At 50.9% G+C, this 21,571-nt stretch overlaps 1 non-coding gene across 1 annotated transcript; it reads left to right on the forward strand.

The window, feature by feature from the left end:
• Positions 1–6,215: 6,215 nt before the first annotated feature.
• LOC113882319 lies at positions 6,216–6,320 on the forward strand. Its single transcript, XR_003508334.1, has one exon. It is a non-coding gene; the product is annotated as a U6 spliceosomal RNA (small nuclear RNA).
• Positions 6,321–21,571: the final 15,251 nt, after the last annotated feature.

Consider the following 21,571-nt stretch of genomic DNA (forward strand, 5'->3'; position numbering starts at 1 on the left):
CTACACCCTCATTACTGGCTCTTCACAGAGTCCCCAGCCTGCCAAGCTCCCTGGCCGGCCATGACATCTCAGGGCACATGAAAGGGCCTCATTAAACCAAGGCAAGCAGCCTGGCTCCCCAGCCCCTCCCTCTACCTGCCAGTCCCAAAGGGGCCGGTTGGCTTCCCTGCGCAGCTGCAAGGGAGGAGAACCCATGCAGCTGGGTCTATCTGGCATATGATTTATTGAGTACATACTATGCACCCAGCACTTGATAGGCAGGGTCTCTCTGATTCTGCACACTGACTCTGTGAGTAGGAATAATTATCTCCATACTACAGATGAAGAAACTGAGACTCAGGTAGATCAGTCACCTGCTCAAGTTCACACAGCTGGAAGGCGGCTGAGCCAGCTTTGTAAGCCAGGGCTGCCAGGCCACCCAGCACAATCTTCCCTGTACCGTATTATTACCTTGAACTGAACTGGGCAGAATCAGATCATAGCAGAAGCAAATCTCAGTGTCTAGCTGTTTGACAGCAAGTAAAACACAAAAAACACAAAATTGTTACTACAATGGCAGGTAACATTTATTGAACACTTACTATATGCCAGTCAGTGTTCTAAGCACTCTACCTGTATTAACTGATTTAATCCCCACAGCAGCTCTATGAGGGAGGTACTATTATTACCCCCAGTTTACACAAAAGAAGAAATCAAGGCTCAGAGGAGTTAAGTGATCTGCTCAACAGAGAAAACATTTGTGCCTGGCCGAGACTTGAACCCAGCACTCTCAATCAATGCTCTTGATAACCCTGAAGTACCTCTCGTAATAACGCTCCCCACTTTAGAGATGAGAATTAGCCGAATTGACCTGAAGCCACAGAGCTAATCAGAGACGAGAGTTCCATGAGTGGTAAGCCTTGTCCTACTACTTCTGAAAGCTTCTGGGAGGCCTGAAGGAAATGAGGGGGCTGCCTGGTTCTCTGTGGGCAGTTTTCCCATAGAGGGAGCCGCCGCCAGTGCAAAGGCCCTGAGGCAGGGACCTTGAGAAGACCGGTTTGGCCAAAACAGAGTGATGGAAAGGGAGAGTGGTGGGAAACGAAGTCACCAAATTAGGAGCCAGGAGCTGGGTTCTAGAGGCCTTGTCTGGTGTGCCAGCTCCGAGGATTAGACGAGTGCTGGTGTTGAGAAGAATTCTGAGGCTGTGTTCAAACTTAGCAGGACAGACTGCCATGGGTCTGGAAGGACCTGTCTTTTGTATTTGTCGTTTCTGATCTCGGGATCAGAGAGCAATTAGAGAGAAGGACTGTAATTACCAATATGTATCGCAGAATCCCCTCTTCTGGTCTTGCGCCAGGTGCTGGCCTTCCCTGAATGCAGGGCCCTGAGTGATAACAGGGGCAGGCCCGTGGCTCCTTCCCAGAACAGGATTCCTGTAGAGCTGGCTCGACTCAGTGAGGGCTCCGAGAATCAAGAGCCTCTCATTAGCTTCTGAGAAGGGCCAGGGGCCAGGCTCAGTCACTGCCCCACAGCCCCTACCCCTCCTGAGAACACGGGGGCTCACCTGGGTGCCTGAGGCACTCTGTCTTATTAACAATGATTTTGCCCATCAGAGAGTAAAGGAGCCACATTCAACAGGAGTGAGATTCCGAGGCAGAGAACCCCAATATCCATTCCCACAGCCCTGAGGACAGCAGGCGGGCCTGGGGATCAAAACTCCTGGTTACACCGGCCTCAGATGACCTCCCTGGCTCCCCACCCCCACCTCTCCTCTACAAATGGCCAGTGCGTCCTGTTAAGGCCCAGGTGAGGTCAAGTCTTTCCTCTGCCCCATGCCCCCAGTGAGGCCTGTCTCACCTAGTCAGAGTCTCTCCTGCCCCACGGGCCCTTTGTGATCTCCTCTCAGCCCTCCCAGTTTCCCTCATCCTACTCAACCCACCCACTCTGCACCAGTCTCCTGGCCTCCCTGCTACCCCTCAGACTTGCCAAGGGTGCTCCTGCCACAGGGCCTTTGCACTGCCTGTTGCCCTTACCTGGATGCTCCTCCTCCAGACGTCCTACACTCCCTGCCTCATCTCCTTCAACTCTGCTCCAACGTCACCTCCTCTAACTGCCCTATTTAACACTGCCAGCTTCCCCATCTGTTGCCCCCTGCAAGCCCCTTACTCTGCTCTGTCTTTTCCCACTGCATTTTTATTGCCTGACAGACACTATCGTTTGCTTATTTACTAGGCTTCCTGTTAATTCTCTCTCTCTCTCTCTTCTTCCACTAGAATCTCAGTTCAGGGTTAAGATCAGGGTTTTTTGTCTCCTTTGCTCACTGATATTTCCTCAGCCTCTAAAACAACACTTGGCACATAGTAGGCCCTCAAGAACATTTGGAATGAAGTGAATGTTCTGTATTGGCACTTCCCAATATAGTAGCTGGGCTTCCCAGGTGGCTCCGTTGGTAAAGAATCCATCTGTAATGTAGGAGGGTGGGGAAGATCCGCTGGAGAAGGAAATGGCAACCCACTCTAGTATTCTTGCCTGGAAAATCCCGCCGACAGAGGAGCCTGGAGGGCTACAGTCCACGGAGTCACAAAGAGTCAGACACGACTGAGTGACTAACAAATCAAATAAATAAAGTGCAGTAGCTATACATGGCCTTTCAGTTCCTCCGTCACACTAGGCATATTTCAAGGGCTCAACGGTCACAAGTGGCCAGTGGCTCCACACTGGACCGTGCGGCTGGGAAGCAGCCCACCGTCACAGAGTTCTACTCACCGAGGCTCTATGCCCCTCTCCAGCAGGTGGTAGGAGTCCTGCCATCTCCCACGTGAGCCCCGGCGCCCCCAAAAAGGTGGGCCAGGCCGGGGAGCGTTGTCAGGCTCACAGACACCCTCCAAACAAGGACAATTGATCTCGTAGGCTTCAATCCAGGCCTCTGAGCTCTCTGTCTTCCTAGGCCTTCTCTCTGTGACTCTGGAGAGTTTCAGCCCTTCTTTTCAGCTCTTCCAGCTTCCCTTGGCTCCTGGGCCTTCTAGGTTCACTGGGGTCTCTCTGGGGCTCCCCCAGGCCTGACGCAAGCTTGTTGCCCCTCCTCCACAGAGCTCTGCCTGTCTGCCTCTCACTCAGCCTGTGGTCCAGCCCCTTTCCAAGCAGCCTCCCTTTACCCATGGTTCACAGGCTGGGCCAGCCCCAGGCCAAACCAGAGAGGCTTTGGCCCCGCTGGTCCCCCCATTGCTGCAGGGCGTTCCTGCATTCCCACTTTTCATCTACTAGCTATCCTTAGACTTCTGCTTTGTCTCTATTAAGAAAAGTCCCTGATGAACCCAGTCACCATTATGACTGTCACCCTTGTCAGGAACAGACACCTTTAGAAAGAGAGGTGGTAGAGGGCAGTGGTGACCCTGGAGATAGATAGATGCTGGGTTCAAACACTGCTTCTGCCCCTTCGTAGCTGAAATCACTTACTGGTGGTGGTAGGGGGGGCAAATTCTTTACCTTCGGGGCCTATTTTCCTAGAAATATCCTATTTCTGTAAAATGAGGCATTTATAATCTCCACTCTGTGGGGATGTTATAAAGTTTAAATGAGTCATGATTCATGGGGAACCTGGATCAGTGTCTGGCACACAGTAAGAGCCACTGGAGGGTTTGTTATATAAAGGACTGGGTGATGCTGAGCTAAAAGTAACGTTTATCTCTGACAGTGGAAATCCAGGCCTCAAGGGTTCGTGGCTGGCAAATCTCTTGCAAGCATCTCATGGGAGATGTGGGAGGTGCCTGGATCCTGGCTGGGCCGACAGGAGACCTCGTGGCTTCAACAGCATGTCTCCCCCCACCCTCATCCCGTCCCCCCTGCTCCCACCTCATGTGACTCCAAAAGTCTTTTTCAGATGACACCTGGTGACAGTGTTCATTCAGCCCTGGCTGAGTGATTGCAGAGATTACTGGAAAATAAACCAAAGGGAGCCAAGTCCCAGCAAGCTGCCTCTTCACCCACCTCCCCAGGGTCAGGACTTACCTGATGACAGGTAAGGATCTGACCTGGGGAGGCCCTGCCTTTGCTCCCTGACCCGGCACTTGCGACAGACCCAGCTACCTGGCAAGGGTTTGGGAAACCACCAGCCTCTGTGTTCAGCTGAGACCACAGTGTCAGGGCAGGAATTCCTCCCTGTTCCACGGCATCCCTTCATCAAGCGGGTAAAGCCGAGAGGTCAGCATGTGAGCCTGGGGCTGGACCCCCAGAGTTCCAAGCCCAGTGCCATTGCTCACTGGCTCTGTGACCTTGGGAAAGCCACTTAACCTCTTTGTAGAGGGGGACAGACAATAGAGCCTCCCTCACTGGCTTGCTATGAAGATGAAATGAGCCAGTGCCTGCAATTGAAACTGTCCCTGGTCCATCACGAGCTTAGAGGATGCTACCGATTCTGACCGAGGGGGGTCATCTGGTCCCAATGAGGCCAGAGATGAATCTGCAGCATGAGGTTAGATTAAATACTAGCTGGGGAGGCAGGCGCACAGTCCCACTCTAGGCCCGCTGGCCGAGCTCTGGTGGCGGGACTCTGCACTGGCCCAGCCAGCCCTCCAGCCCGGCCCGTCTCCGGTTGACCCGCCACGATGCTGCAGCTCCTTCTAGTCCTCCCTCTGCCACCTCCACTCTCAGATCACAGGAAGGGTGGGCCGAGGGGGCCATCAACACCTCTGGCTGTTGGCCCTCCACTCACACACTTCCACGGACACACCAGACAGCCCCACCTCCAGCTTCACGCAACCCTGAGCAGCTCAGAATTCCTGCTCTCACTGCTGAGGTCTGACAGTTGCTGCTTGGTCCCACCAGTCCCAACTCAACCCCATGGGGACACCCACAGGACAAGGCGTTTCTTTCTTGAACATATGTTGGCGCTTCCCAAACTGTGCAGCAGCTCTCTCAGCCTGCCTTGCGTTTCCACTTCTCCGGAATGAACATTTCCATCCCTCCCCACCATCTCCTTGGGACTCGCTCTCCAGCTTGCACCCCAGCTACTCCCCTCTGATCACATGCCCATCTGTCTTTGGCCCTCCTCTCTGCATGTATGAGTGTTGGGGTGGGTTTGAACTCTTAGAAAAGCATCACTTTCCCCCAAGTAGACCCTACTTTTCCTGAGGCCCCCCACCCTAAGACAACACTCTGTTCGGGAAGCCGCATCGCAACCACAGCTCACCCTAAGCAGGCAGTTAATGGAAACGCCCTCAGATTACCCACGTTTAAGCCATACTGCTCCCATCCTGCTCCCTGAAGTCACGTCTCCACCACTGTCGGCTGAGCCCACCCAGGCAAGGCCCCCTACCCACACCAGGCCTCTCTCTCTCTGTATATCCTTCTCTCTCTGTCTCTCCTCATCCACGTTTCTATGGATATGGGACTTTTCTCTGCATTTAACTGTCCTTGGCTTCCAGCCCCTGAGGATTGGGTCAGCACAATACAAAATGCAAAGCGCTAGTCACTCTGTCATGTCTGACTCTTTGCAACCTCATGGACTGCAGCCCACAGGCTCCTCTGTCCACAGAATTCTCCAGGCAAGAATACTGGAGCAAGTAGCCATTCCCTTCTCCAGGGGATTTTCCCTGACCCAGGAATTCAACCTGGATCTCCTGCATCACAGGTAGATTCCTTATCATCTGAGTCACCAGGTCGGCACATCACAGGGAAAAAAAACTGTGGTCTTTGGAACCTGGCAGAAACCTCTCTTTGAAGGCTGGTTCTGCCCCCGACCAACGGTGTAACTCGGGGTCACTTTTTCCCTCTCTCTGAACTTCAGTTTGCTCACATGAGAAATGGGGAGAGCAGTACCAACCTCCTGCAGTGAGTGTGATACATGATGTGTGCTGGGAAAAACACGACTGCCCCTCCTCTCCTTCCCAGGGCCACTTGGTACCCCAACGACGATGACAATGGCGATGATCATTGCCATTTATCTCCTCAAGGAGCTGAGAAAAACTTGCTCAATAACAATTCATCACTTACAGAAGAAACACAGAAGGTGTCAGACCAATTATACCTCATTGTAAACACAGGAGTGAACAAAATGAAGATTCCCCACCAGCCACCTCCAAATGCACTAGAACAGCCAGCAGATGCCAAGTCAGTGCCACCCAGGGATGTACCCGATCAGACAACCCTGCCCAGCCAGCAGATCTGTGATTTCCCAGGGGCACCGCGCAGAGGCAAAGTCACCTGTGGCGCCAACTCCTTAAAAATGTCACGCCGGCGCTTACTTAAGCTACGAATATACTTGAATCAGAATGATGCAGAAGAGATTAGGATGATCCTTGCACAAGGATGACAAGCAAATTCATGAAGCATTCTGCATTTCTATGAAATGTTGACACATGTTACAGCTTGGGTGAATCTTGAGGACATAATGCTGAGTGAGACAAGCCAGACACAAAACAGAAATATTGTGTGTCTCCCCTTACAGGAGGTACCTAGAGTGGTCAAATTCATAGACTGACAGTAGAAGAATGTTTGCTAGGGGCTGGGGGAGGAGGGAATGGGGAGTTAGCATCAGACGGGCACAGAGTTTCAGTTTAGGATGATGGAAAAGTGAAGATGGGTGATGGTGATGGTTCTACAACACAAATATACTTAAGGTTCTTGCACTACAGACTTAAAAATGGTTACAATGGTAATTTTATGTTATGTACATTTTAGCACAGTAACAAAGTGGCCAAAAAAGATGCTTGTTGCCTTTTACCCCCATTGTAATCCCCTCCCTCTATCAGATCAGAAGCTTCTTGAAGAAGGGAACTGTATCACTCCCTAGGTAAGTCTGTGCTAGGGTGAAAAAAGCTTATTGACCATGCAATGTAGGTAAGTCGCTTCACATCTCTAAGTCTCCCTCAGTTTTCTTGCCTACAAAATGGGTTAATAGCATGGATCCTACAGTATCTTTGTGAAACTTAAACACAATAGTATTTGTTAAGTACTGAGTACAGTGCTCAAGATATGTTTGTGCAATAAAAAGCAGCCATCAGTAGAAATTAACACATTTTAAATTAATGCTTCAACAAATTTTTTTTTTAAATAGCAGTAATCAGTATTACCTTTAGCAACTTAGCAATAAGTGTTTCTCTGTGCTGTTTCTTAGAGGCCTCAAGAGTTTACTGGGGAAGAAAAAGCAGTCATGATGATACTTGGATTTGGTGCCTGAAGATCGAGTTCAAACCCTGGCCCTGGCAGCTACTAGCTGAGTGAGACTAGGAGATTGTTGAGAAAACCTACCAAGCTCCTGTCTGCACGTGGTAAAGTGCTTGCAAAGGTGAGGTGTCATTTTTTTTTTTAATGAGGACCCTCAACAGCTCTGCATGAATGAGGAACTGAGAAACTGACAGGTGCTCCAAGTTACGTGCCTGAGGCTGTACCCTGCGACCGAGGGGGCTGCTCAACTTCCGGCTCACTGAGCTGCAGGGCCAACGTGCTTGCTGCCTTACCCCACGGAGAGATGTCCTTTCAGCTGGTGGTCTCATGGAGTCTGCTCGGCACTTCTCCGGCCTGCACTTCTGCTGATCCTGCCCTGGACATCTCTGCCTCTAACAAGGAGGCTGACTGGGAAGGGATGACTCAGGGTAGGGAGAAAACCTCTGTGGGCAATGGGGAGGCCACTCTGTCCAGTGGATGGAGAAGCAGAACTGTCCACACCCACCAAATATTCTCCAGTCCAGCTGGAGGGACAAGGCTCTAACCCTGGCTCTCTCATGGACTTGCTGTGTGACCTTGGGCAAGTCACCTTCCTTCTCTGTGCTCCAGTGTCCAGTTCTGACATCTAGAACTCCACAAGAATATTACTGGGAGAGGGGTGATGGGAGCGAGGGAGAGGCAGGAGGAGGGAAGGCCAGGCACAGTCATCAAAGGGCTGTGGGAGTTTGGGCACCGGGTCCCCAATTCTGAATGGGATTTGACACCAGAGTGACCTGGGCTCTGGGCTTCAGTCCTGACTCACATCTTACTGGCTGCATAATCTTTACCCCAGTGCTTAACTTCCCAGAGCTTAGTCGTCTTGATTGTAAAAGCAGTCTGCAAAGCTAATCTGCAGAGTCGTATGAGAATTAAATTAAGGAAGGCGCTGACATGCATTATATACTCAGTAGATCATGTACATATCTAGTGAGTGCTTACTTTATCATCTATCCGTCTATCATCTGTTTATCTATCATATCTATCTGTCTTCTACCTATCACCTATCTAACTATCATCATAGTGTCATGATGTCATCATAGTGTCATCATAGAGAACATGAACACCATCCAACCCACCCATCTCCCAGTAGGACCTCTTGCAGTGGTGAAGGTGAACTGCCTGGGGTCACTGGTGGGGTGTCTGGGGGTTGTCGCCCCTGTACTAAGTGGGAAGATCAACTTCACTGTGGGACTTCCTCATGAGTTGGGAGTTTTCAGGTGAGGCTGGCCTGGGTCTAGCCATGCATCCTCATGGTTTTAACTGGGAACAACTTAAAGCGGTATTCGTATCTTCCCCTCCCTCACCCCCTCCCCCAGCCTGGGGGCAGCAGCTCCTGTGGGGACAATGAGCCTCCAAATGTGCTTCAGAGTCCCAGGAGGACAGCCCACCGTCAGTCTCTGATCTCAGCAGGGAAGTAATCCTGTGAGCACAGCACACAGCTCTGGAGCTTCCTGGGAGTCTCTCCAGCGCTGTTTAATGGGGATGCACAGGTCCAAGGCCCCAGGCTCACTTGTCCCTCTCCTGGTCAGGCCGGGGAGGGGCCCTGCTGCGGCTGCAGCGGGGGCTAGGCTGGTGAGCCACCTGCTACTCTCCCAGCCACACAGGCGGGATAGAGGGTGAAGCCCCACGGAGGAGCTGCGTGTGTGTCCACTGACTGGTGCGCAGGTGTGTGGGTGTGTTGTGTGTGCATGCCTGCTGACTAGGGTTGAAGCCTCATTAGTGTGTGAGGAGATGAGAGTGCTGGCTTGAGGCTGTCAGTGAACGTGAGCATTTCGATGAGGCGAGCATTTGAACAAGCCAGAACGTGGAGAAAACATGCTCCAAGAGCCTGCAAGGCTCCACGTGGTCTGGTCCCACGACCTCCCTGCCCAGTCTCCCGGACCCTGCCCCTCCCTGGCTCCCGCTGCTCCCCAGACATGCTCCACCCTTGAGGCCTCACCCTGGCTGTTCCCTCTGCCTGAAATGCCCTTCCCGCAGACCCCTGCTTGACTCACCTCCTTCAAGTCGTTGCCACACCTCACCTTCTCAGGGAGGCCCGCCCAGACCCCCTATTTAATATTGCCATCTGCCCACACCCCTCCCCAGCCCCATGCCCCTTACCGGGCTCTGCGGATGGATTCTTCTGGGCCGAGCACTGACTGCTCCCCGCACGTCTATAATCTGCCCATTTATACTGCTTGTTGCCGGTTCCCCATGAGGCTGAGGATCTCCGGGTGTTCTGTTCGCTGACTGCATCCAGAGCACCCAGAAGAGTAACATTTATTTTATGGCGTATTTGCCTCCAGTTCCTCATCTGTAACATGAGGACCATAACAGAAGCTATCCATTTTGAAGAGCTGTTGGGCAAGGGAAATGAATGAATTACCTAAAAGCACCGATAACTGTGCTTGGCACAGAGCTCAGGCTGGCTATTATCACTACACTCCGTCACAGCCTGGGAGATGGAACCGAGTGAATGATCCACGCGAGGGTGAAGGTGCTTAATGCACACTTATCGCCTCACTCCCCCTCTACCCCTTGGAAATTCCCAGGAAGGAAAATTCCCTGACATCCTCCAGTCATGGAATCCATAGTTTTGGGCCCCTTTGGGGTTAGGAACCTAATTACCAGTAAATTTACTATCTGGGGTTCTTCTGGTTGTCATTGTTTGTTTGTTTTAATCAAGGGAAGAAGCGAGCCAGACTCCAGCCCACCCCACCCCAGGCTGCGCGGCTCTGGGGCCCTACCGGTATTTAATAGCATGTGACCAGCAAGCGCGTCCTCTGATAGGCGTGAGAGCAGCCTGGACCACACAGCACCTGAGCCCCGGAGGCAGGTGCCCAGATTCATCTCCCAGCTCTGCAGCCCCCACTAGGCTGGATGGCCTGGGGCAAGCCCCATCCCCAATCTGAGTCACCACTCTTCCCTGGTGAGAGGCTGTGATTAGACTTTTGCTAAAGTCTTCCCAGACTCATCTGTTCATCTGACTTTCATGGGGCATCTATCTGTCGTGTGCCAGTGCTGCTGCTGGGGGTACAGCCATGAGCATGAGACACAAGTCCCCACCCCATGGAGCTGACACTCCGGGCAGGGAGAAGGCAGACAGTAAGTGAGGAACACAACTGGTAAATCACATAATATGTTAGAAAGTGGAGTGTACTATGGGAAAAAGAAAAAGCATAGCAGGTTAAAAGAAGGTGAAAGGGCTGGGGGCTGGTAGGGAGGGCAGACTCAGCTCCATGTGGGCTGATCAGGGGTATTTAGAGGTGACATTTGAGGCAAGGGACATCTTACACTCCAGAAGCCTATGAATCGCAGGGGTCTTGGCACCGCTCTATTCCGTTAGGGGTCCCCTGGAGTCCCCATCTCTTCTTTTCCATCCTTCTCTGAGTATACTGAGCCCCAGCTCACCCAGTGGGTGATGATGGGGCCAGAAGACAGATCAGCCAAGTCCCCAGCGGTGGTGAGTGATTTAGCACCATCTTTATTCACACTCCGATATTTCACTGCTCCCGTGGCTCTGACGGAATAAATATGACCTTTTATTCTTCACTTTGCTTAAGACTCAAGGTCAACAGCCCAGCTGTGATCTATCGGCTGCTCCCTCCACTGCCTTCTGTGAGCCAGGGAGCCCCAGGGCTGTCAGAGACTCATGGCGTCCCCTCCCCGCCCCACAACCCCCTGCCCCTTGGCGCTGGGCCTGGGCCTTGCTTGGCCGAGGAGGCAGTAGCCATGGTGGCTCCAGGGGATGACGGCTCACAGAGGGCAGAGACTGAGCCATAAATCTCCCTCCTCTCCCCAGAGCACCCCCATCACCAGGGCTGAACTCATGACCCAGGTTTCATTTCAGCCCTGGGAGGAGGCAGCCGTGTTCAAAGGGCAAGTCACACATTAGAACGCCCAGGGTACGGCCATCAGTTTTTTTTTTTAGCATAAAGGAGTAAAAAGCCTGTCTGCCTCAGATGGAACCCTCCAGGCCCTTCAGGCAGCCGAAGCCTCTTGCTCTCAAAGAAGCCTGGCTTTGCTCGCCAGACACCACCAGGACTGCCTGGAAGTTCTTCCCCATGTCTTAACTGAGACCCCTCCCTGAAGCACTCCCCTCTCCTGCCTCTCCTCTATGTGTGCATGGTTGGGGGGGAATGGTCTGGTCTGGTTCAGATTCCCCCTGTTTCCTCCTGGTGCTTCTGAGTGACCTGGGTTTGCTAATAGACTAGGTGGCTGGGAAGGAGTGGCTAGACTGTCTGGAAAGGAAATGTGGTCACCGACCTCTATTTTGAACACACCACCTGTGACCCCGAGACACTTGCCTTGCTCCTCTCCATCCTAACTCATGTCCTGGGAAGGAAAGGAAGGGTCAGAAGCTCTCTGGAGCACAGCCAACCTAGACTTGAATTCTGGTTCTGCCACTTTCAAGCTGGGAGACCTTAGGCAGCTTACTTACCCTCTCTGATCCCAGAGATTCCTACCCTGTTAAGTGGTCTTAGGCGTAAAACTGCCTCCCAGGGGTGGTGCACATGCTTGGTGCCCTGAGAAGCACACAGCAAGCACTCAGATGCTAAGTACGTATTATCAAGGCCTCGAGGGGAAGGCTCCGGAGTCAAATCCCAGGTGAGACACCTTGACCTCTTCAGACCTCAGTTTTCTCATCAGGATCATAACAGCACCTTCTTCATTGGGATGTTGCAAGAATTAAATGAGTTAATGAATGAACTTAGATGAGTACCTGGCATATAACCATTTCTCAGAAAGGTAGGTTCTCAGTCTCATTGTCATGGCTGGAGAAGAGACCGTCCACAACCACTCAGTACTTTTGACCTAACCCCCATCAACTGACTTTGTGACTTATAATTCCACTGACCACTGACCTGAGCAACCAGGGCTCTCCTGGTGGCTCAGATGGTAAATAATCCACCTGCAATACAGGAGACACGGGTTCAATCCCCTGGAAGATCCCCTGGAGAAGGGAATGGCAATCCACTCCAGTATTCTTGCCTGGAGAATTCCATGGACAGAGGAGCCTGGCAGGCTACAGTCCATGGGGTTGCAGAGTTGGACATGACTGAGTGACCAAGCACACACGTATGACCTTCAACCAAGTGCATACAAGGACTTGCAACATAAAAACATGTAAAACTAGATGAATACATTTTTAAAATGTTTTATGGCAGATCAAAAGTCATTAAGAAGGCTTGAACTGGAGGATGCCAGGATGTTTGCTGTGATGTCCAAACACTGACCTCACTTATAATGCCCACATACCAACCAGGTGGCCACACATCCCTGGGGCCACTTCATCCTGGGAAGAACCCAGGGAGGAGGGGGTGTGGGGGCTTCAGAACATGTGAGGGGAGTGGCTTTGTAGGGCTACCTTGTCTGTGTGGGAGTTGGATCAGAGGAGACCAGGGGGCCTGAGGCTGCCTTCAGATGTGGGGGACTTCAGATGCAGTCCACTCTGCTCTGGTCAGGCCGCATCCAGTTGCTGGATCCCACACATGCAGGAGGGCACGACCTGACACGCACCTGAAGCAAGGGACACAGCCCAGGTCCCTCCTTGCTCCAGGACAAACACGCAGTCCTTCAGCTGCAGTGCCACCCACATTTCTTCCCTGATTGAGCTCCTACTTGACCTTCTGGGTCACCTCCTCCAGGAAGACTTCTCGGACCTCCCCAGCATCTGCTCTTGTCAAGCCTCACACAGCTTATCACAGCTATGGTATCTGAACCAGACTATACAAGTACACAGTCTTTTAATGCCTCCCTCCCTGGGAAATATGAGCTGCAGAAGGGTGAGGGTGTCCTGTTCCCAGTTGTCTTCCCCATGAGTGGCCCAGACCTGGCATCATAAGCAGCAGATGAAAACCTCTAGAATGACTAAAAGTGAAAGGCAAAAGTGGAAGGCAGCAGGGAGGGAGGATCTTGAATTTGAAAAAACAAATAGTACTAGGTGAGCCAGGAGAATTATCTGCAAAAATTAAATATTGTGGAAGAAGAATGAGTTTTATGCCTGATGAGGATGAAGACAGAATCTAAGGCTAGGTGGTAGAGAGAGATGAAGTTTGGGCCCTGTAAGGGAAAAAAAAAAACAAACAAAAACAAAACCTCTCAACTTAAAGGCACCCAGCGGTGGTCTGGGCTCTTGAATAAAAAGAAGGGCAGGTTCTTGTGTCTGGAAGTTATCCCCCATGTGGGGCCAGTCAGCATTCCAAGAAGGTGGTAGGGGTGGGGGTGATGGGTAGGAAGGGTGGTGGGCATTGTAAAGATTGGTGAAGAAATGAGAAGGCGGGCCTGGATGACCTTGAACTGTCCCCTTTTCACTCTGTACTTTTTTCAGTCTATGGGAGTAGCAAGAACTATGCCCATTTTAAAGAGTCAGAAAAGAGTTTTAAAGAATGAACAACCGAATTAGTCCCAAGACCTTGACTTCCCCTCCTCTCCCTGAACGCTGTCAAGCCCTTAGCAATATGTCCACACAAGGCAACTGGGCTTCGAGGTTTCCTAACGATGCCTTCCTGACTCTCCCTGCCTCCTCCTGCTAGAGCCTCCACTGCGGCCTGTGTCATGTCTGTATCCTCTGTCTGTCAGGCCCAGAGGAAACTGCCTGAGTGAGTATCTCCCATGACAGATGGAAAGAAACACATCTCTAATGGTGGAATGTCAACCTCCTGATCTTACATGAAGGCAGTATTTCTGGGTGGGATTCTATTCCTAGGCCCCCCTAGGAAAGATGAGGGACAATGGGGGGACTCCTTTCCTGACCTCAGGAGGGCGGGCTCCACCCACTCACTTTTGCTGCAGGACTGAAGCTTCCTTCCAGCTTCCCTGCCAGAGGGAAAGGACTGCGGAGCACCAGCCTAGCCGACCTGGGAATTTTCAAAGCCTCCCTGTTCCACACAGACCGTTCTTTGATCGACAATCAAAGCTTGAAGGAAAAGCAGCCTTTGGAAGCAGCCCTTGGCAATGGCTCACACGCAGTGGCATTCTGACGGGTGGTAAAAATATCTCTCTGGTGTTCAGTGCCGGCTGTTGCCACCATCGCAGTTTCCAAGATCCTGTCTCCATGCCCAGGGCCTCAGCAGCCTCCCCACCTGTCCACACACACACACCCCAGGACCCGAACACAGGTCACCCAGCCCCTGACCACCGGCCACCCTCAAACCCACAAGGGCCGCCCCAATCGTTGCGGCCAGGCACCAGCAAAAATGCTCTTAAGAGCCACTAGAGAGGGAGATTTAGTCTCAGAAATACTGCAGCACATGCCTAATGAGCTAATTAAACAGGAACATAAATAATTACTCCCCTATCAGAGTGAGAGGACTTGGGGGGAGAGGGTGGGGTGCTGACTGGAGGAGCTGGGAGAGTGATGGGTGAGCTGTGATGCTCTGGAGGGGGAGATGGGAAACTCCTCTCTCCGCCGTGGCTGTGGGCTGGGCCTCGGGGAGGTTCCCGGGCCAGGCAGACGCAGCTCCAAGGATTCTGCCAGAAAAATCATCACAAGATGCCATTTTGTTCCCTTCCTGAGTATTTCCTGCTCACTCATATGCCCACACCCTGACCTCCCTCCCACTATTATAACAAGCCCAGGAGGGGAAATTTCAGTGGAAGGGGTCCTCTTCCCATTTTATGGATATGGGCATTCAGGAGCAGGAGGGTCTCAAGACATAGCTAAGACTCCAACAACCATGGTGTACCTGGTCTCCCTGCTTCCGCCCCTGCCCGCTGTGGTCTCCAGATTCTGTAGTCAGCCAGAATTGTCTTTCTTAATCACATCATGCCACTCTCCTGTGCTCATCCCCGCAATGACTCCCATCTCATCCCACATAAAGTCCAAGGCCTCACCATGGCCTGCGAGGCCCTACCTGATCCAGCCACATCCAATTCTCTGACCTCACTCACTGTCACTCTCCCTCCAGATGCAGTGGAGTCTGGCTGCGTCTCCCAGCAGGACAAGGACACCCTACCCCAGGGCCTTTGGCATTGCTGTTTCCTCACTGCCTGCTCTTTCTCTCACTCCATTCCGGTCTCTGCTCCAATATCACTCTTTAGAAAGGCCTTCTCTGGCCACCCATATAAAACAGCGCTCCCCAGTGTATCCTTACACTACTTATTTCTTTTCCTAGCACACATTTAACATTTTTCATCCCTCTCCTCCATAAGAACGTAAGCTCCTTGTAGACCAAGGCTTTGCCTGTTTTGTTCTAACCTTATGGTCTTGAGTAGATTCTACCCCAAAGCCAGCACTCAACAAGTATTTACTGGTTGAATAAATAAAAAACCTAGATACCAAGAGTCAAAGTGCAGTTTGTGCCTAGACCATCCAGTTCCAAATCCGGAGTTCTTCCGTCACAGGTCGTTTCTCCCCTCAGAGCTTGACCCTGGCTCCCCACGGCCAAAAGGAGAAAGCCTGAAGTCAGGACAGCTACAAAGTCTAGCTCCACCCCCTCCACGTAAGAGAATGAAGTACACAGCACATCTTTAGAACAATACCTGGAACGTAGTTCAGTTTGGTCGCTCAGTCGTGTCCGAGTCTTTGCGACCCCATGAATCGCAGCACAGAATGTAGTTAGGGCTCAGTAAATACAGCTACTGGGTGTGACACTCCAGGCCACCCACAGTCTACTCTCTTCCATTCTCTCCGAACAAACCTATTGTTTCCATAGACCCGAGGGTATCCAAAAGTGGCCCCGGATGGACAGCATCAGCATCACTGGGAGAATATGTTAGAATTGTAGATTCTCAGACCCCACTCCAGACCGAATGGGTCAGAAACCCAGGAGGGTAGGGCCCTGCAGCGCTGTGCTAACAGTGCTAAGTTTGTTAGGTGATTCTGACGTGTGCTCAAGTTTGAGACCCACTGCACTAGAGATAGCGTTCCCACCAAATCAGCCAGGTGTGGTAGACTGAGCTGCTGGACCTATTCCTTCACTTCTCTTTAATTGGGCTTTCTCGGTTGTTCAGTGGTAAAGAATCCTCTTGCAATGCAGGAGATGCAGGTCCGATCCCTGGGTCAGGAAGATCCCCTGGATAAAGGAAATGGCAACCCACTCCAGTATTCTTGCCTGGAGAATCCCATGGACAGAGGAGCCTGGTGGGTTATAGTCCATGGGGTCGCAAAAGAGTCAGATATGAATGAACAACTAAATACCAATAAAATGAAATCTCCACAGTCTTGCCATGGCCTGACGGTGGGTGATGTGCATTCCCTGCCCCTTGACTGGGCTTGGCCTTGTAACTTGCTTTGCCCTATGGGATTTAGCCGATGTAATGCCAGCAGAGGCTTGATGTTTGCTTCTTCACCTGCCCTCTTCATTTCTGCTATCACCATGAGAAAAACATACTCTGGATGACCACTGCCCCTGTACCTGGGCTCCAGAATAAAAGACATGGAGAAGATTTAAACCAGACTTGGAGCCTGGAGCCCAGCCCAGCTGAGACCCAGTGAATTCCAACCAACTTGCACACCCACAAGGAATAAGATTCAAGAAGCTGTAAGCTACCGAGATTTTGGACTTGTTTGTCATGCAACATTACTATTGTGGCAGCACTGACTAATACACCAGGGTTTTCAGGGGTCCTTGACTGGGCCTGATCATTCCTGCCTTGGCCTCTTTCTTATTGCTTCCACCTAAAACAGCTAACTCCTCCGCTCTTCCTTCCAAATCCCACCTACTCCCCAGGACACAGCTTATAGCCCACTCCACCTAATTCCAGAAGCTCTGCCCACCCAGCCACAGAATACACCCCTCCCCACCCAGGCTTGTGAATGCACTTCCATTAGCTCATGAAAAAGCTCAAGTAGATCAACTTCACCAAGCAATTCATTTACATTTTCACCTTTTAGGTGGTCAATTACTAAATTGAACAGCCCCCTAACTTAGTATCGTCACTAATGAATTATCTGGTTAGAAGGTTAAGTGTTTAATAGTTCTGTGTGACGTTTAATTTCTGAACAGGTACCTTCTTGACAAGGCAGTGGAAGTTGAGCTCCCACATCTGGACCCATACTCCTCCCCCCACAGCATCAGCACTGCAGCCACAGCACAAGTGGGAGGCCATCTCTGGAGCCCACCCCCGCTAGAAATAGCTCTCCTTTGTAAATAGTTAATGAGCTTATTCATCCACGTTGCACGTCTCCATGGCCCCGCTCTCACCCTGGGCTGGCACATCACAGTCTGTGGTTCTGTGTGATCCTGCTCGCTCACCACCCCCCACCACCTCTGAGGCTCTGAAGATGATGGGCGTTAATTTGACTTTACGTCTGGAGCCCTTCTGTCACCCACAGGGTGCCCACTCTCATCACACACGCACTTGCCAGACCATAGGTCTAATTGGCAAAGACTCAGACATCCCCCTCGGCTTCTTTCTCTGTCTCAGTGTCTCTAGAGATGAGAAAAGAGTGCTCAAAAGCAGCCCAGATCATCTCCCTTCCCCAGGCTGGATTCAGCTACACGTGCAGGCTGCTGGCTCCTGGGGTGGTGTGGGCAGGTGGGTGCCAAGAAATGTGAACGACACTGATGCTTTCATGCATAGAGCTCTCTGGGGCTGCACACCGGCCGGACAGCCATCCTCCTCCCCTGACTCCTCAGCAGATCCCTGACTTTATTTGGGAAAGCAACATGCATGAACAAACAGCCAACTTTCTCAGCCTCTGATGCAGACCGAGGAAATACAACGGATAGAAGTGGGAGTCATGGGGTGGGATTCCTGGGGGATTCTTTCAGTGGGCTGACTCAGGGACTTCTCTGGCAGTTAGATGGTTAAGACTTCACCTTCTAATGCAGGGCTTGTGGGTTCAATCCCTGGTTGCAGAGCTAAGATCCTACATGCCTCCCAGCCCCAACCTCCCCCCCCCAAAAAAACTAACATAAAACAGAAGCAGTATTGTAACAAATTCAATAAAGACTTTCAAAAACTAAGTAAATAAAGGGGCTGACTCATCTGAATGGTTGGTGCCTGTCTTCCTTCATCTGGCTTTCCCGGGAGCAGACTCTAAGACAAAGATTTGAGTGCCAATAGTTTATTTGGGCCCAGGACTCTCTTCTTTTGGGGAAGAAGGACCATACAGGGTGTGTTGCTAAGCAAGTTACCATCGTGAGCAATCTGGTTTCATTCGTATCGGGACCCTCTGGGGACTGCATAGAATACGCCTCAGCTGTCTTTCTTCCCCCACTAGGGGAGGAAGCTGGGGTGTTAATCCTCCCCAGCATAGACTGGGGCTGCTTCTGGGGACATCAGCTCTCCTCCACTTCAGCTGCCCTCTCTGTGGGCTGGGCACGCAGGAGGAAGTCCTGGGGGGGAAGGGTCAGCGAGCCCAGAGGCAGAGAGCCACATGTTAAAGGTTGTGCAACTTGAGAAGGAGCCTCAGTCCCTGAGGTCCATGGAACTCCCATGCCAGTCCTGAGCACCAGCCCTCTGGAATTCCATTACATGACAGAAACAAATCCCCAGTTTGGTCAAACCGCTATAGTCAGATCTTGGTGATAAGAAGCACTTCGCACTATCTGAAGCTGCTCTTCTTCACGCCTTACATCTCTTCCCATTTCACAACACCTTTGGGAGTCACTAGCATCCCCATTTTACAGATGAGAAGCCTAAGGCTCAGAGAAGGACAGGGAGGGGAGATGAGAGCCCATGTCTGGAGTCCATGATTCTAGCCTCCTGGTATTCATCAGTCAACCTCAGCCGAAGGGCAAGAAAAATGACTCCAGCAACTAAAATGCACAAGGTGCTGTTGTTTCCTGAATGTTTCACATACTTTATCTCCTTGGAGATGATCCCGTTTGAAAGAGTTTGTATTTCAGTGTTATAGATGAAACAAAGTCTAAGAGAGGTGAGATGACAAGGGCATGGGAGAGCCGGGGTGGGAACCCCGGTCTGCTGACTTCTCTCACCAGAAGTTCAGATACCAAAGCCCCACCTGTGGGATTTATAGCAGCTTGCCTCCCAGCAATGCCCATTCCCCAGGCACAAGGGCCCGATGTGGAACACACATCAGAGTCACTGGGGGAGTTTTAAAAACACGGATGCTTGGGCCCCACCTGAAGCTGGCTTGGGATCTCCTGGAGACAGGATGCAGCTCCCCATAGATTCCAACGCACAGCCAGGCTTGGGGAACACTAGGGTGGTGGGAAACCCCAGGTTCAGTGTCAGAATGCCTGGGTTTCCCACCTGCCTGACTTCCGGCTCTCCTGGAGCTGTTATGAGGCTGAACGGAGCTGGCTCTCTGGTTCTCCCTTCACTACAAGGGAAAAAAGCCACATTCCAAAAGAAAAGCAGGCTGGATACACACTGTAATAATTTCACTCCTGCTAATTTTTCTCTCTTCAGAGATGTCTTCAGACAGAACTTTGGAGAATAGAGGGAATGACACGTAGAGAATTTAGTCACCTCTGAACTGATGCCCTGAAGGTTTTGCATCTGAGTGGTGTTCATCTTGTGTGAAGCAAGAGGGGCAGGATGAGAAAGTAATGATGTGATTTGAGATGCTCCTGGAAGGCACCCCTGAAAAATGTCTCTCCTATGCTGAAACCTGCTCTGGGCTTTGAAATTACACCCTTAGAGATTCACTCTTTTGGGTCTTTCAGAGTTTCCAATTGAACTACAAAGATTTCTGAAAGGGATTATGTCTTACACCTTAATCTCTTAAAACGTTATCAGATTGTTTTCCCAGTTTACAGCTCTCTTGGAGTAAGTTTTGAAGAATGGAGCCACAAGAAGAAGCCTGGAGAACAAGGACAAGAAGAGGGGCCCAAGGAGGGAAAGTTGTCAGGCTCCTAATAACAGTAAGTACTGACATGTTTCTGATACTTCATAGTTGACCATGTAAATGCGCTTCCAAATATGTGATCTCATTCAGTTCATGCCACTATTGGTATAAATATGAGAGTGGCGTAGTGATTTGCCCATGGTCCCAGGACTAGTAAATGGTAGAGTTGGGGTGCAAACTCAGGTTCTAGAAGTGCTATATGACTGGCAGTGCATTTGGCCTAGCTTTAAAAATCTACATTTCTCAGCCTCCCTTGCAGACAGATATGGCCAAAAGAGATAGAAGCAGAAGTTACTGGAGGGAGAACCTCCTCTCCTTTGCCCTCTTATCCTTCTGCTTTTCATCTTTCCCACTGTATAGAAAGGAGATGTGATAGCTAGCATGCCAGCAGCCATTTCTCACCATGAGGAAACCTTAAGGACAGAATCTGTGTGCTGAGGATGGCTGAGCAGAAAGGTAGGAGCTGGGTCCTTGGTGGCCAGGCTGCCCAGAGACCCAGACTAAACTCCCTTCCACTGACTTCTTTTACACAAGAGACATAAACCCTTATGAATTTAAATCTCCTTTGGTTGAGTTTTCTTTTCATCCTAATTGCTATGGCTAGGCCTTAGAAATGTGAGGAAAGCAACTAAAACTGGAAGAGAAAATCTCAGCAGCCTCCCAGTGAATTACCCCATCCTTCTGAGAAAAAGAAGTCACAGTTGGTGTCCCTCAGCCCAAGTCTCCAGCCTTAAGGAAAACTCCTTGGGATATTAGTGAGAAGTTTCACACAGCATGTACCTGGCATTGGATGTGGGTACGATATTTCTAGTCTTTGCTTTGTGGAACCTTGGGAAATCTCAATTCATTAAAGACTCAGTTTCATGAGCTTTAAAATGGGTATAATATTTGTTTTGGCCATCCCTGCTTGTTGATGTCGGATTTCAATAGTCAGACAGTGTAAAAAAATATAAAATCCAAGGCAGGCTGATTTTGGCTCTAACCAGGGAGTTCCCGGGAATCTTTCTACCCCAGTCACCCCAACTTTCTCCTTTACACATTTTTTCCCTGACAGTGGGGTCCAATCCAACCTTTCAGTAGAAGCTGCGATGTCTGTGGAAGCAGCTGAATCAAAGAACCCTTCCCCTACATAGATGGGAGCTCTTATATCTGGTATAGCCCTCCCTGGCTTCCTTGGTGGCTCAGATGGTAAAGAATCTGCCTGCAATGCAGGAGACTGGGTTCAGTCCCTGGGTTGGGAAGATTCCCTAGAGAAGGGAATGACTATCCACTCCAGTATCCTTACCTAGAGAATTCCACAGACAGAGACACCTGGTGGGCTATAGACCATGGGGTCACAAAAAGTTGGACACAACTGAGTGACTAACACTTTAGGGAGCATCCTCCCCAGAAGTTTCTCCCCATATCCACAGGATCATAGGTTCATTAGTAAATTTCCCTCTACCCTATTGTGGAGTTCCAATTAGCTGCATTGTCATGGGGCAGAGGGCAGGGGCAATCTCCAATGGGGTATTGATTCAAAATGATGGAGTAGGCAGATTGAATCTGCCTCCTTATCTTTTCCCTAGATGAGAGACAGACCAACAGGAATAATAATAATTAAAAAATGCCCCACTCTAGCCTTGCAAAACTCAATAAGGTGGTCCA

This window comes from Bos indicus x Bos taurus, chromosome 23 (genome assembly GCF_003369695.1).
Source record: "Bos indicus x Bos taurus breed Angus x Brahman F1 hybrid chromosome 23, Bos_hybrid_MaternalHap_v2.0, whole genome shotgun sequence".
Classification (NCBI taxonomy): domain Eukaryota; kingdom Metazoa; phylum Chordata; class Mammalia; order Artiodactyla; family Bovidae; genus Bos; species Bos indicus x Bos taurus.